Source organism: Podarcis tiliguerta (assembly GCF_965153285.1).
Source record: "Podarcis tiliguerta genome assembly, chromosome: 14".
NCBI lineage: Eukaryota > Metazoa > Chordata > Lepidosauria > Squamata > Lacertidae > Podarcis > Podarcis tiliguerta.
In genome coordinates this window covers 11,475,463-11,485,128 of record NC_139547.1, presented here as the reverse complement: position 1 = coordinate 11,485,128, position 9,666 = coordinate 11,475,463, and the positions used below count along the sequence as shown (strand labels likewise).

The window sequence follows — 9,666 nt, the reverse complement described above, 5'->3', positions numbered from 1 at the left end:
TGCAACTTGAGGATTAAAATGCCTAAAAATAGCTTTTATCCTCTGAACAACATCTAGAAAATCCAGTGATGGATGTTTTCATAAAAGCAGAAAACCCACTTTATTAGTTATTCAATAATGCTTGATGGTGCCGTCAAGACTGGCAGGTATCCTGTCCCACAGTGAATACTTTATCACAACACTCATTTTTATTTCATTTATTGATTTAAGGTATTTATAATCCTTTCAGTTATTAGCATTTCTCAGCACTGTACATAAAAATGCAGAGAATGAACCAATAAGACATCATCAGATCCGACACTACACGGAAGTGCCTGCTGGAATAAGAAAGTCTTTGTCATGCACCAGAAGTTAAGCAAGGAGGGTGCCTGTCAGATCTCGGCTGGGAGGGATTTCCACAAACTAGGGGCTCAGCTATATTAGCAAAAAAAACCCCACAAAACACAATGCCTTGAATGCGTTATAAACATGTAACACCAGATGGCGCTGGAGAGCAAAAGAAATTTCAATGCGCTTTTTACATAGCGTTAACCCCCTCCCCCCTTTTTGGTGACATTTTTCCACCTTCACCGCATCAAGCAGTTGGTCCCTTATCTTTCCTGCCCCAACCTGGCCACAGTGATCCATGCGACGGTCACCTCCAGGCTTGACTACTGTAATTCGCTCTGCGCGGGGCTGCCCTTGAAGCTGTCCCAGAAACTCCAGCGGGTGCAGAATGCTGCAGCAAGGCTCATCACAGGATTTCTGCCATGGGAGCATATTCACCCAGTGCTTTTCCAGCTGCACTGGCTCCCAGTGGAGTACAGGGTCAGATTTAAGGTGCTGATTTTGATCTTTAAAGCCCTTCACGGAGGACCTTAAGGTCCATAAATAGCAACACCTAGAGGTCCCAGGCCCTAAGGAAGTTAGATTAGCCTCAACCAGTGCCAGGGCCTTTTCAACACTGGCTCCGGCCTGGTGGAACGCTCTGCCTCATGAGACCAGGGCCCTGCAGGATCTGATTTCTTTCCGCAGGACCTGTAAGACAGAGTTGTTCCGCCTGGCCTTTGGCTTAGAATCAATTTGATTCCCTCCCCCTCTTTCTTTTTTCCTTTCTCCTCCTGTGATGAGGCTGCATCTTAATGTTTTAATGCCGTATTTTAATCTTGTTTTTTAAGTTGTATTTTACTAAACTTGTTTTTATTATTGGTTGTTAGCTGCCCTGAGCCCAGTCTTGGCTGGGGAGGGTGGGGTATAAATAAATTATTATTATTATTATTATTATTATTATTATTATTATTCTATAACAATTTAATTTCTGACTTATTTATAGCGATCCCCCCACCCCCATGTGTAAATCCATCCTTGGGCCACAACACTGAATGCACGGCTTACCTAATAGCTACACTGAGCCACGGGGGACCGCCAACAGAGATTTCCCCCGTAATCTCAGTGATCAGGCAACGCTGTATTTTATTTATTCCTTTATTCCATTTATATCCCAGCTTTTTCTCCAAGGAGCTCAAGGGGGCATACCTGGTTCTCCCCTTCCTCGTTTAACCCCCACAACAAGCCTGTGAGGTAGGTAGGGCTGAGAGTCAGTGACTGGCCCAAGGTTACCCAGTGGGTCGAGTGGGGATTGGGGCCCTGGTCTCCCAGGTACAGTCATACCTCGGAATAAATATGCTTCAGAATAAGTATTTTCAGGTTGTGCTCCGCGGCGACCCGGAAGTAACGGAGCGCATTACTTCCGGGTTTCGCTGCTCACACATGCAGATGCACAGAAGGTCAAAATGATGTCACGCACATGCTTGGAAGCGGCGAAACACAACCCATGCACGCGCAGACGTGCAGTCGCATCTTATGTTCTATTCAGGATGCGATTAGGGCTCCGGAACAGATCCCGTTCACATCCCGAGGTACCACTGTACATGTCTGACACACTAATCACTACACCATATAGTTCCAGATCAGGCACTCAGGCTCAAATGATTCACCATGCCCACCTGCATCCATCATGGCTAAAGGTAAAGGGACCCCTGACTATTAGGTCCAGTCATGGCTAACTCTGGGGTTGTGGTGCTCATCTCGCTTTACTGGCCGAGGGAGCCGGTGTACAGCTTCCGGGTCATGTGGCCAGCATGACTAAGCCACTTCTGGCGAACCAGAGCAGCGCGTGGAAGCGCCGTTTACCTTCCCACCGGAGCGGTACCTATTTATCTACTTGCACTTTGACATGCTTCCGAACTGCTAGGTTGGCAGGAGCAGGGACCGAGCAATGGGAGCTCACCCCGTTGCGGGGATTCGAACCGCCAACCTTCTGATTGGCAAGTTCTAGGCTCTGTGGTTTTATCCACAGCGCCACCCACATCCCTTCGTGGCTACTATGCACAAATACAGTTGATTACAATTTTGTGCAGGGGTTCGATTTCCGCCCCCCCCCCCCCCACATCAGTGGAGCGCATAAAAGCATGACCCACCCCATTCCACACAACCCCATCCCAGTTCTGCACTTCTTCTTCTTCTTCTTATTATTATTATTATTATTATTATTATTATTATGTCACATTTTCAGTCCCTTTCAGGTTCGGATCTGTGTGTGAGTGCGTGGTCATGCATCTTTTGGGTGCGTATTAATCGGCCATTGCCTGTACACTCTAAGGATAGCATGTGGGATACAGTAATGCTTTGTAAACAAGCATTTTGGTTTCCCTGCAAATGTCCTGGTCTTCAAACACTCTGCACTTCAGTCTGGAGAAAGCTGGTTGTGAAATGTGGACCACTTATAAATGTCATCCCCCACTCCTCAAGAGATTCCATCAATGGTGTCTCCGAAAAATTTTACATATCACCTGGGAAGACGGGTGAACTAATGCCAGTGTACTGGAGGAAGCAAAGATCACCAGTGTTAAAGTGATGATTCTTCAACATCAACTTTGTGGGACCAGTTACAGGTAGGTAGCCGTGTTGCTCTGCCATAGTCAAAGCAAAATAAAATAAATTGGTATGAGAGCTCACACCAATAACAAACTTAGTTGGTCTATAAGGTGCTACTGGAAAGAAAAAAACCCCATCACAGCCTCTAACTAGGACAATGACCATTGACACAGGCACCATACATACATCTCCAACTCCTCAAAAGATTCCATCAACGGTGTCTCCAAAAAATTTTACACATCACTTGGGAAGACAGGTGAACTAATGCCAGTGTACTGGAAGAAGCAAAGATCACCAGTGTTGAAGCAATGATTCTTCAACAGCAATTTTGTGGGACTGGTCATGTTGTGCGGATGCCTGATTATAGTCTTCCACAGCAACTACTCTATTCTGAACTTAAAAATGGAAAGCGTAATGCTGGTGGTCAACAAAAGAGGTTCAAAGACTCTCTCAAGGCAAATCTTTAAAAAATGTAGTATAAACACCAACAACTGGGAAACACTGGCCTGCGAGTGCTCCAATTAGAGAACAATTTTTACCAAAGGTGTCATGGGCTTTGAAGATGCTTGAACTCAGGATGAAAGGGAGAAACGTGCTAAGTGGCAAACTCTTGGCAAACTCTCACTATGATCAACTCCTGCCCGGAAACCAATGTCTCCACCGTGGAAGGACGTGTGGATCCAGAATTGACCTCCACAGTCACTTACGGACTCACTGCTAAAACTGTGTTTATGGAAGACAATCTTACTCGGCTATGCGTGATCGCCAAAGAAGAAAAAGAAGAAAGATGCAGGTTGGATAATGGATGATGCACGTCCAAAAGAGGTCATGTATTAAAGGTGCTCTCAAAGACACATCACTCATGAGCTGGAAATATAAATCTGCCTTCCAGCCAGTTCCAGATCTTAATACATAATGAAAAGTCTGGCACATGATGTCCTGCTCTGTGCCAAAAGCGGTGCTAAAAAGCTCTCCAAACATCACCTGCCAACATGTGGAACTAACTTAGGTCACCTCCAGCCCGCCAGCATTTCATGTGAGAGATCCAAGCGCATACCGGAAATTTAGGTTTGCGCAACTGAAGAAGATGAAAGTGCTATGTTGCAACACACCCAGTGTTTTCGCTCTTAGGAAAATACAGTGGAGAGCTCAGGATGAACACATGATGAACAGCAAGGCACATAAACACCCCAGAGGCAAGTCTGCTTGAGTGCTCATTATTGTATAACCTCCCCACCAGCAAATCAGAACAAATGCTCAACAAAGACCAGACATAGTCTAAGCTCCACAGAGGGGGCGGATAGCTCAGTTGGTTAGAGCGTGGTGCTCATAACGCCAAGGTTGCAGGTTCAATCCCCATATGGGACAGCTGCATATTCCTGCATTGCCGGAGGGTGGACTAGATGATCCTAAGGGTCCCTTCCAACTCTGCAGTTCTATGATTCTGTAAGCTTTGGGCCAACAAATCAGGACAAACACTCAGTAAACGGGATTATCTGCAGGAGCCCACATATTGAGTCAAGTTCCTCATTGATCAAAAGTCATGTATATTCTGAAGGGCAGCATCTCTTCAGGGCGTCTTGTAGAATCATAGAGTTGGAAGAGACCGCAAGAATTATCTATTCCAACCCCCTGCAATGCAGGAATCTTTTGCCCAACACGGGGCTCTCGGACCCACAATCCGGAGATTAAGAGCCTCATGCTCTGTGGATTGAGCTACCCCAGCTTACTCCCACAGGGCTGATTTCCCAGTCTCTGCTAGCTGGGACCTGAAATGCGACTATAGCAAGGGTCCCCAAACTAGGGTCCGCGGGCCGGATAAGGCCCAAGGGACTCGTTTATCTGGCCCACAGTGACCCCCTGCCACCCACTCTTATTGGAGGAGCACCGGAAATAGCTTGTGCTCATGCGCAAGCGTTATTTTGCGCATGCACAAGTGTTATTTGCGCATGCGCAAGCATTATCCGGTTGGGACGCGGGTGGCGCTGTGGGTAAAACCTCAGTGCCTAGGACTTGCCGATTGCATGGTCGGCGGTTCGAATCCCCGCGGCGGGGTGAGCTCCCGTCTTTCGGTCCCAGCTCCTGCCCACCTAGCAGTTCAAAAGCACACTTAAGTGCAAGTAGATAAATAGGTACCGCTTTATAGTGGGAAGGTAAACGGCGTTTCTGTGTGCTGCGCTGGTGCTGGCTAGCCAGAGCAGCTTCGTCACGCTGGCCACGTGACCTGGAAGTGTCTTTGGACAGCGCTGGCTCCCGGCCTCTTAAGGGAGATGAGCGCGCAACCCTAGAGTCGGACACGACTGGCCTGTACGGGCAGGGGTACCTTTACCTTTGCTTTAAGCATTATGCGGTGCACATCAGGGTCGGAGGAGGCCCGTGCACATGCGCACAAGCTATTTCCAGTGCTCCTCTGACCCGGAAGAGCGTCGGAAATAGCGTGTGTGCACACATATGGGCACCTGCCTCCCCGCCCTCTGGCCCGTCGCGCGATCGGCGCTGGAGACACCGGCCCGAGGCGCGGTAAGTTTGCTGACCCCTGGACTACAGCTTCAAAGCATATAGAACGAAGATAATTCAGCACTACTTAGCACTCAGGTCATCTCATCTGCACATCACTTCTCAAGAAAAAGGGGGTTTTGTTAGGTAAGGCTCAGCAGCAGCGGTGGGGAAGCCCCTATCCGGGGGGCCGCAAGCCACTGGCAAGTGTTGGGAAAGGCTGGGGTTGGCAAACACACAACCATTTTCCATCCTATGCCCAGGCAAACAAGAGGAATTGTCACAGTTCAAGGACACATTTCGGCCAAGTAAAAATCACTAGAGGAAGGCGGGGAACAGGATCTGTGCTGGGTGTGACCTGTGGGGGAGGGGCAGCATGGGGTCAGCAGAGTCCCGAGGGCCAGGCAGAGATGCCTGGGGGGCCACAACCCCCAGGTCTGAGGCTCACCACCCCTGCTTGACAGTTCCATTCTAAGGATCCAGCTGGTTGCCATGTTTTGGATTTGTGGGGAAAGAGAGAGAAAGGAGATTTAGCTCTTGGGTGCAGTGGCCGACGATCCTAAAAGCTTCTTGCTTTGTCCTGAAGCAAAGATGTGAAATGGTTTGTTGTAATTTTCCCCCTTATTGTGCTTCTTTTGGCACGAACATTTGGCAAGATGACTTTCCTTGTTCTTAGCCTCTGCTGATTACACAACCACAGCTGGATTATGGGGAGGTCCCCTGCAGGGGATGCTCAGTCAGAGATAATGCGGGAGAAAAGCTGTTTGACTCGGGCAGCTGGGTCCATTTTAATCTCTCTTTTTAAAAATGAACTATCTTAAGGATGTTAGGGGACGCGGGTGGGGCTGTGGGTAAAAGCCTCAGTGCCTAGGGCTTGCCGATCGAAAGGTCGGCGGTTCGAATCCCTGCGGCGGGGTGCGCTCCCGTTGCTCGGTCCCAGCGCCTGCCAACCTAGCAGTTCGAAAGCACTCCCGGGTGCAAGTAGATAAATAGGGACCGCTTACTAGCGGGAAGGTAAATGGCGTTCCATGTGCGGCTCTGGCTCGCCAGAGCAGCGATGTCACGCTGGCCACGTGACCCGGAAGTGTCTCCGGACAGCGCTGGCCCCTGGCCTCTTAAGTGAGATGGGCGCACAACCCTAGAGTCTGTCAAGACTGGCCCGTACGGGCAGGGGTACCTTTACCTTTACCTTTATCTTAAGGATGTTATCTGGTTGTTTTTTTGTTGTTATTGTTGCATTTTAAAAAATGCATATTAAGGGGAAAGGGTCAGCAACCCTGCAGTCATTTTTGTTGGAAAATTGGGTCTTTCTATCACGTGTTGGCACAAGAAAATGCAAATCCACCCACAGTGTTAGGAGCACTGTGAAATATTCACAGAAGGAATCTGTGCATTTTATCTGCTAGCATACAATAACCTATTTTATTTATTCGTTCATATTTTTTACTTAATGCCCCACCTTGTCTCCAGGTACTGTTTTATGTTATGCATTTATCTTATTGAAAAAATCCCTGTCAAATCTATATATAAAAAATATACAGGACACTTAAAGTAATATTTTAAATTGCTCTTCTTTTCAGTGCCCCACCCATTCAGAACTAAGTAGCACAACCACCTCCCTTTCTTCTTATCTATTACATCTGTGGCGCTGGGGAGAATTAAGGCAATTCTGAAAGGTTAACTATGCTAGGTTGAAATTCCAAACACACTGACTAGGGTGTGTAAGCGCCATTCAGCACAATGGGACTTTACTTCTGAGGAAACACACACAGGGTTGTGCTGTTCATCTCTTGCAGCAGCTGGGGAGGGGGCTGCAGCTCAGTTTGAATCACAGAATTGTGGAGTCGGAATGGACCCCAAGGGTCAATAAATTCATCTAGTTTGCTTTGCAGGAATGAGGTCCCAGGTTCCATCCTCTCCAAATAAGGGCTGGGAATTTTTCACAGCCTGAAACCCTGGAGAGCAGCTGCCAGTCAGTGAAGACAATACTGAACTAGATGGACCAGTGGTCTGACTCAGTATAAGGCAGCTTTATAGAAACCCACCTAAAGAATCCTAGGTAAAGGTAAAGGGACCCCTGACCATTAGGTCCAGTCATGACTGACTCTGGCACTCATCTCGCTTTATTGGCCAAGGGAGCCAGCATACAGCTTCTGGGTCATGTGGCCAGCATGACTAAGCCGCTTCTGGCGAACCAGAGCAGCACACGGAAACGCCGTTTACCTTCCCGCCGGAGCGGTACCTATTTATCTACTTGCACTTTGACGTGCTTTCGAACTGCTAGGTTGGCAGGAGCTGGGACAGAGCAATGGGAGCTCACCCCGTTGCGGGGATTCGAACCGCCGACCTTCTGATCAGCAAGTCCTAGGCTCTGTGGTTTAACCCACAGCGCCACCAGCATCCCTAGGACACCTTAAAATGCTTAAAGGGGGAGGGGAAAGAAGAGGCAGAACAGCCTCTTTCCATCATCTAGTTCTGCCTCTCCCACGCCACCGGAGAGCCTACTCAAGAACCATCTTGCCCTGAGCAGAGGAGAAAGAGAGATTTTTTTAAAAGCCCCCACCCTGTCCTTTGTAGCTTGTGTTTGCTATTTTTATACTATTTTTAAACAGGTGCCTACTGTTTTAGCATTTCTATGTGAGCCGTTTATCGAGGACCACTAGCAAAGGGCTTTATAAATCTCTTAAGTGCACACACACCTATTAAAGAACCACCACATGCCACAGAATCGTAAGAGTCAGAGAGAGGGCTCTCCAGGTGTCATCTAGTCCAGCCCCATCCTGGTCAGGGCTGGAAGTTCAGAGTTCGAGCAGCCCCTTGCTCTCCCACAGACCACCTGACAACACCCACTTCTCATGATAGAAGCATTTTAAAACACACACACACACACACGATAGCAACAGCAATCCATTATTATCCTAAAACACACCCAAACACCAAGGAACCGAGTGCTGCAAGATCAAAGTGAAACCTCTTTGGGATGAGGAGAATTATTGCAATTATTATTCATTTTTTTACTATTATTTGTATGTGTACCCATTCCCTCTGCACTTTTCTGACCGAGTCCCCTTTGGCAAAGCTCTAATCCGGATTCCTGCTCATAGGGGCCTTCTCACCCCCCCCAATAAAATAATTGAGGGGGCCTGCCTCCCCCCCAAGTTAATGGGCATTGCCAACAAATGGTGTGTGCATGCTGCATCTTGCGATCGATTATGCAGGGGCGAGGCTTACCTGGGGGACTCCCCCCCCCATATATTTTATTCAGATTGGCATCCCTGGTCCTGCTCGCCTTGAACCCGCTCGCCTCTGCCCCTTTACCCATTTCCCAGGCGAGTGGCTCCCTTTGACAAAGATCTGCTGTATTATTGGAAACCGCTCCTCCGTGCCCCACCTCTGCTTCCCGGGCGGGTTCCCCCTGGGAAAAGACCCGAGAAAGCCCCACATCCAATACATCGCCCCTCCCCATAGCGCCGTCCCCTCCCAACCCAACCCACACACACGGCCCGCACCGCCTGGCAACAGAGGCGGCTGAGCCTCAACGGAGCATCATTGCACAGTACATCTTTAGGAGATGTAATGCGGGGACCATTCTGTCCCCCCCGCGGCTCAAATATAGGAGTGGCTTCACCCCCAGGCAGATCCAGGAGAGGTGGGGTGAGAATGCACCATTGCACCCCATTAGGGGTGCCAACCTGAATAAAATATTGGTGGCGGGAAGGAAGCGCCGCGTAATCGATCACAAGATGCGGGGCGCACATACCATTTGGATGGCAATGCCCATCAACTTTGGAGATCCCTGGCCCCCTCAAATATTTTATGGGGGGGGGGGGCCAAGGGACCTCGGCTCCCAGGAGATGGCTGCTCTGCACCCCATGCCATCATCTCCGGGCTCTGCTTGCAGAAGGGAGTTTGGCTGGTGAAGGATGCTCGGCTCCATCCTTTCAGGGCAGGGCGGGTGGGGTGGCAGCGGGCGAGCGTGCATGCATGCACGCATCCCGAGATGGGAGAGATCCGGGGGTCGGGATGGGGGGGGGGTGACGACCGCAGGCTTACCAGCTGCTGCACCGTTGCCCGCTGCTCCTGGGCGGACGCACGATTTATCCCGTCCGCCTGCCGGCCTTTCTCTGCATGGTGCGCTCCTCTCTCGCCCGCGCGCTCCCACCCACCCACCAAAAAAGAGAAAAGCCCACCCCAGAGGGCTGTCAACAGGCAAGGCGCTCCCTCCTTCTCTGCAGCCAAGCCAGGCAAGGCGGT

At 49.5% G+C, this 9,666-nt stretch overlaps 1 protein-coding gene across 2 annotated transcripts in view; it reads right to left on the bottom strand.

Annotated features, from left to right (window-relative positions):
• The window catches only part of LOC310663814 (tropomodulin-2), a 58,623-nt gene extending 48,957 nt beyond the window's left edge, over positions 1 to 9,666 (bottom strand). For both annotated transcript variants that reach the window (XR_014504600.1, XM_083412248.1), the window contains exon 1: positions 9,466 to 9,666. The gene's annotated coding sequence lies outside the window, so the exon portion shown is untranslated. The remainder of the gene's footprint in view (positions 1 to 9,465) is intronic.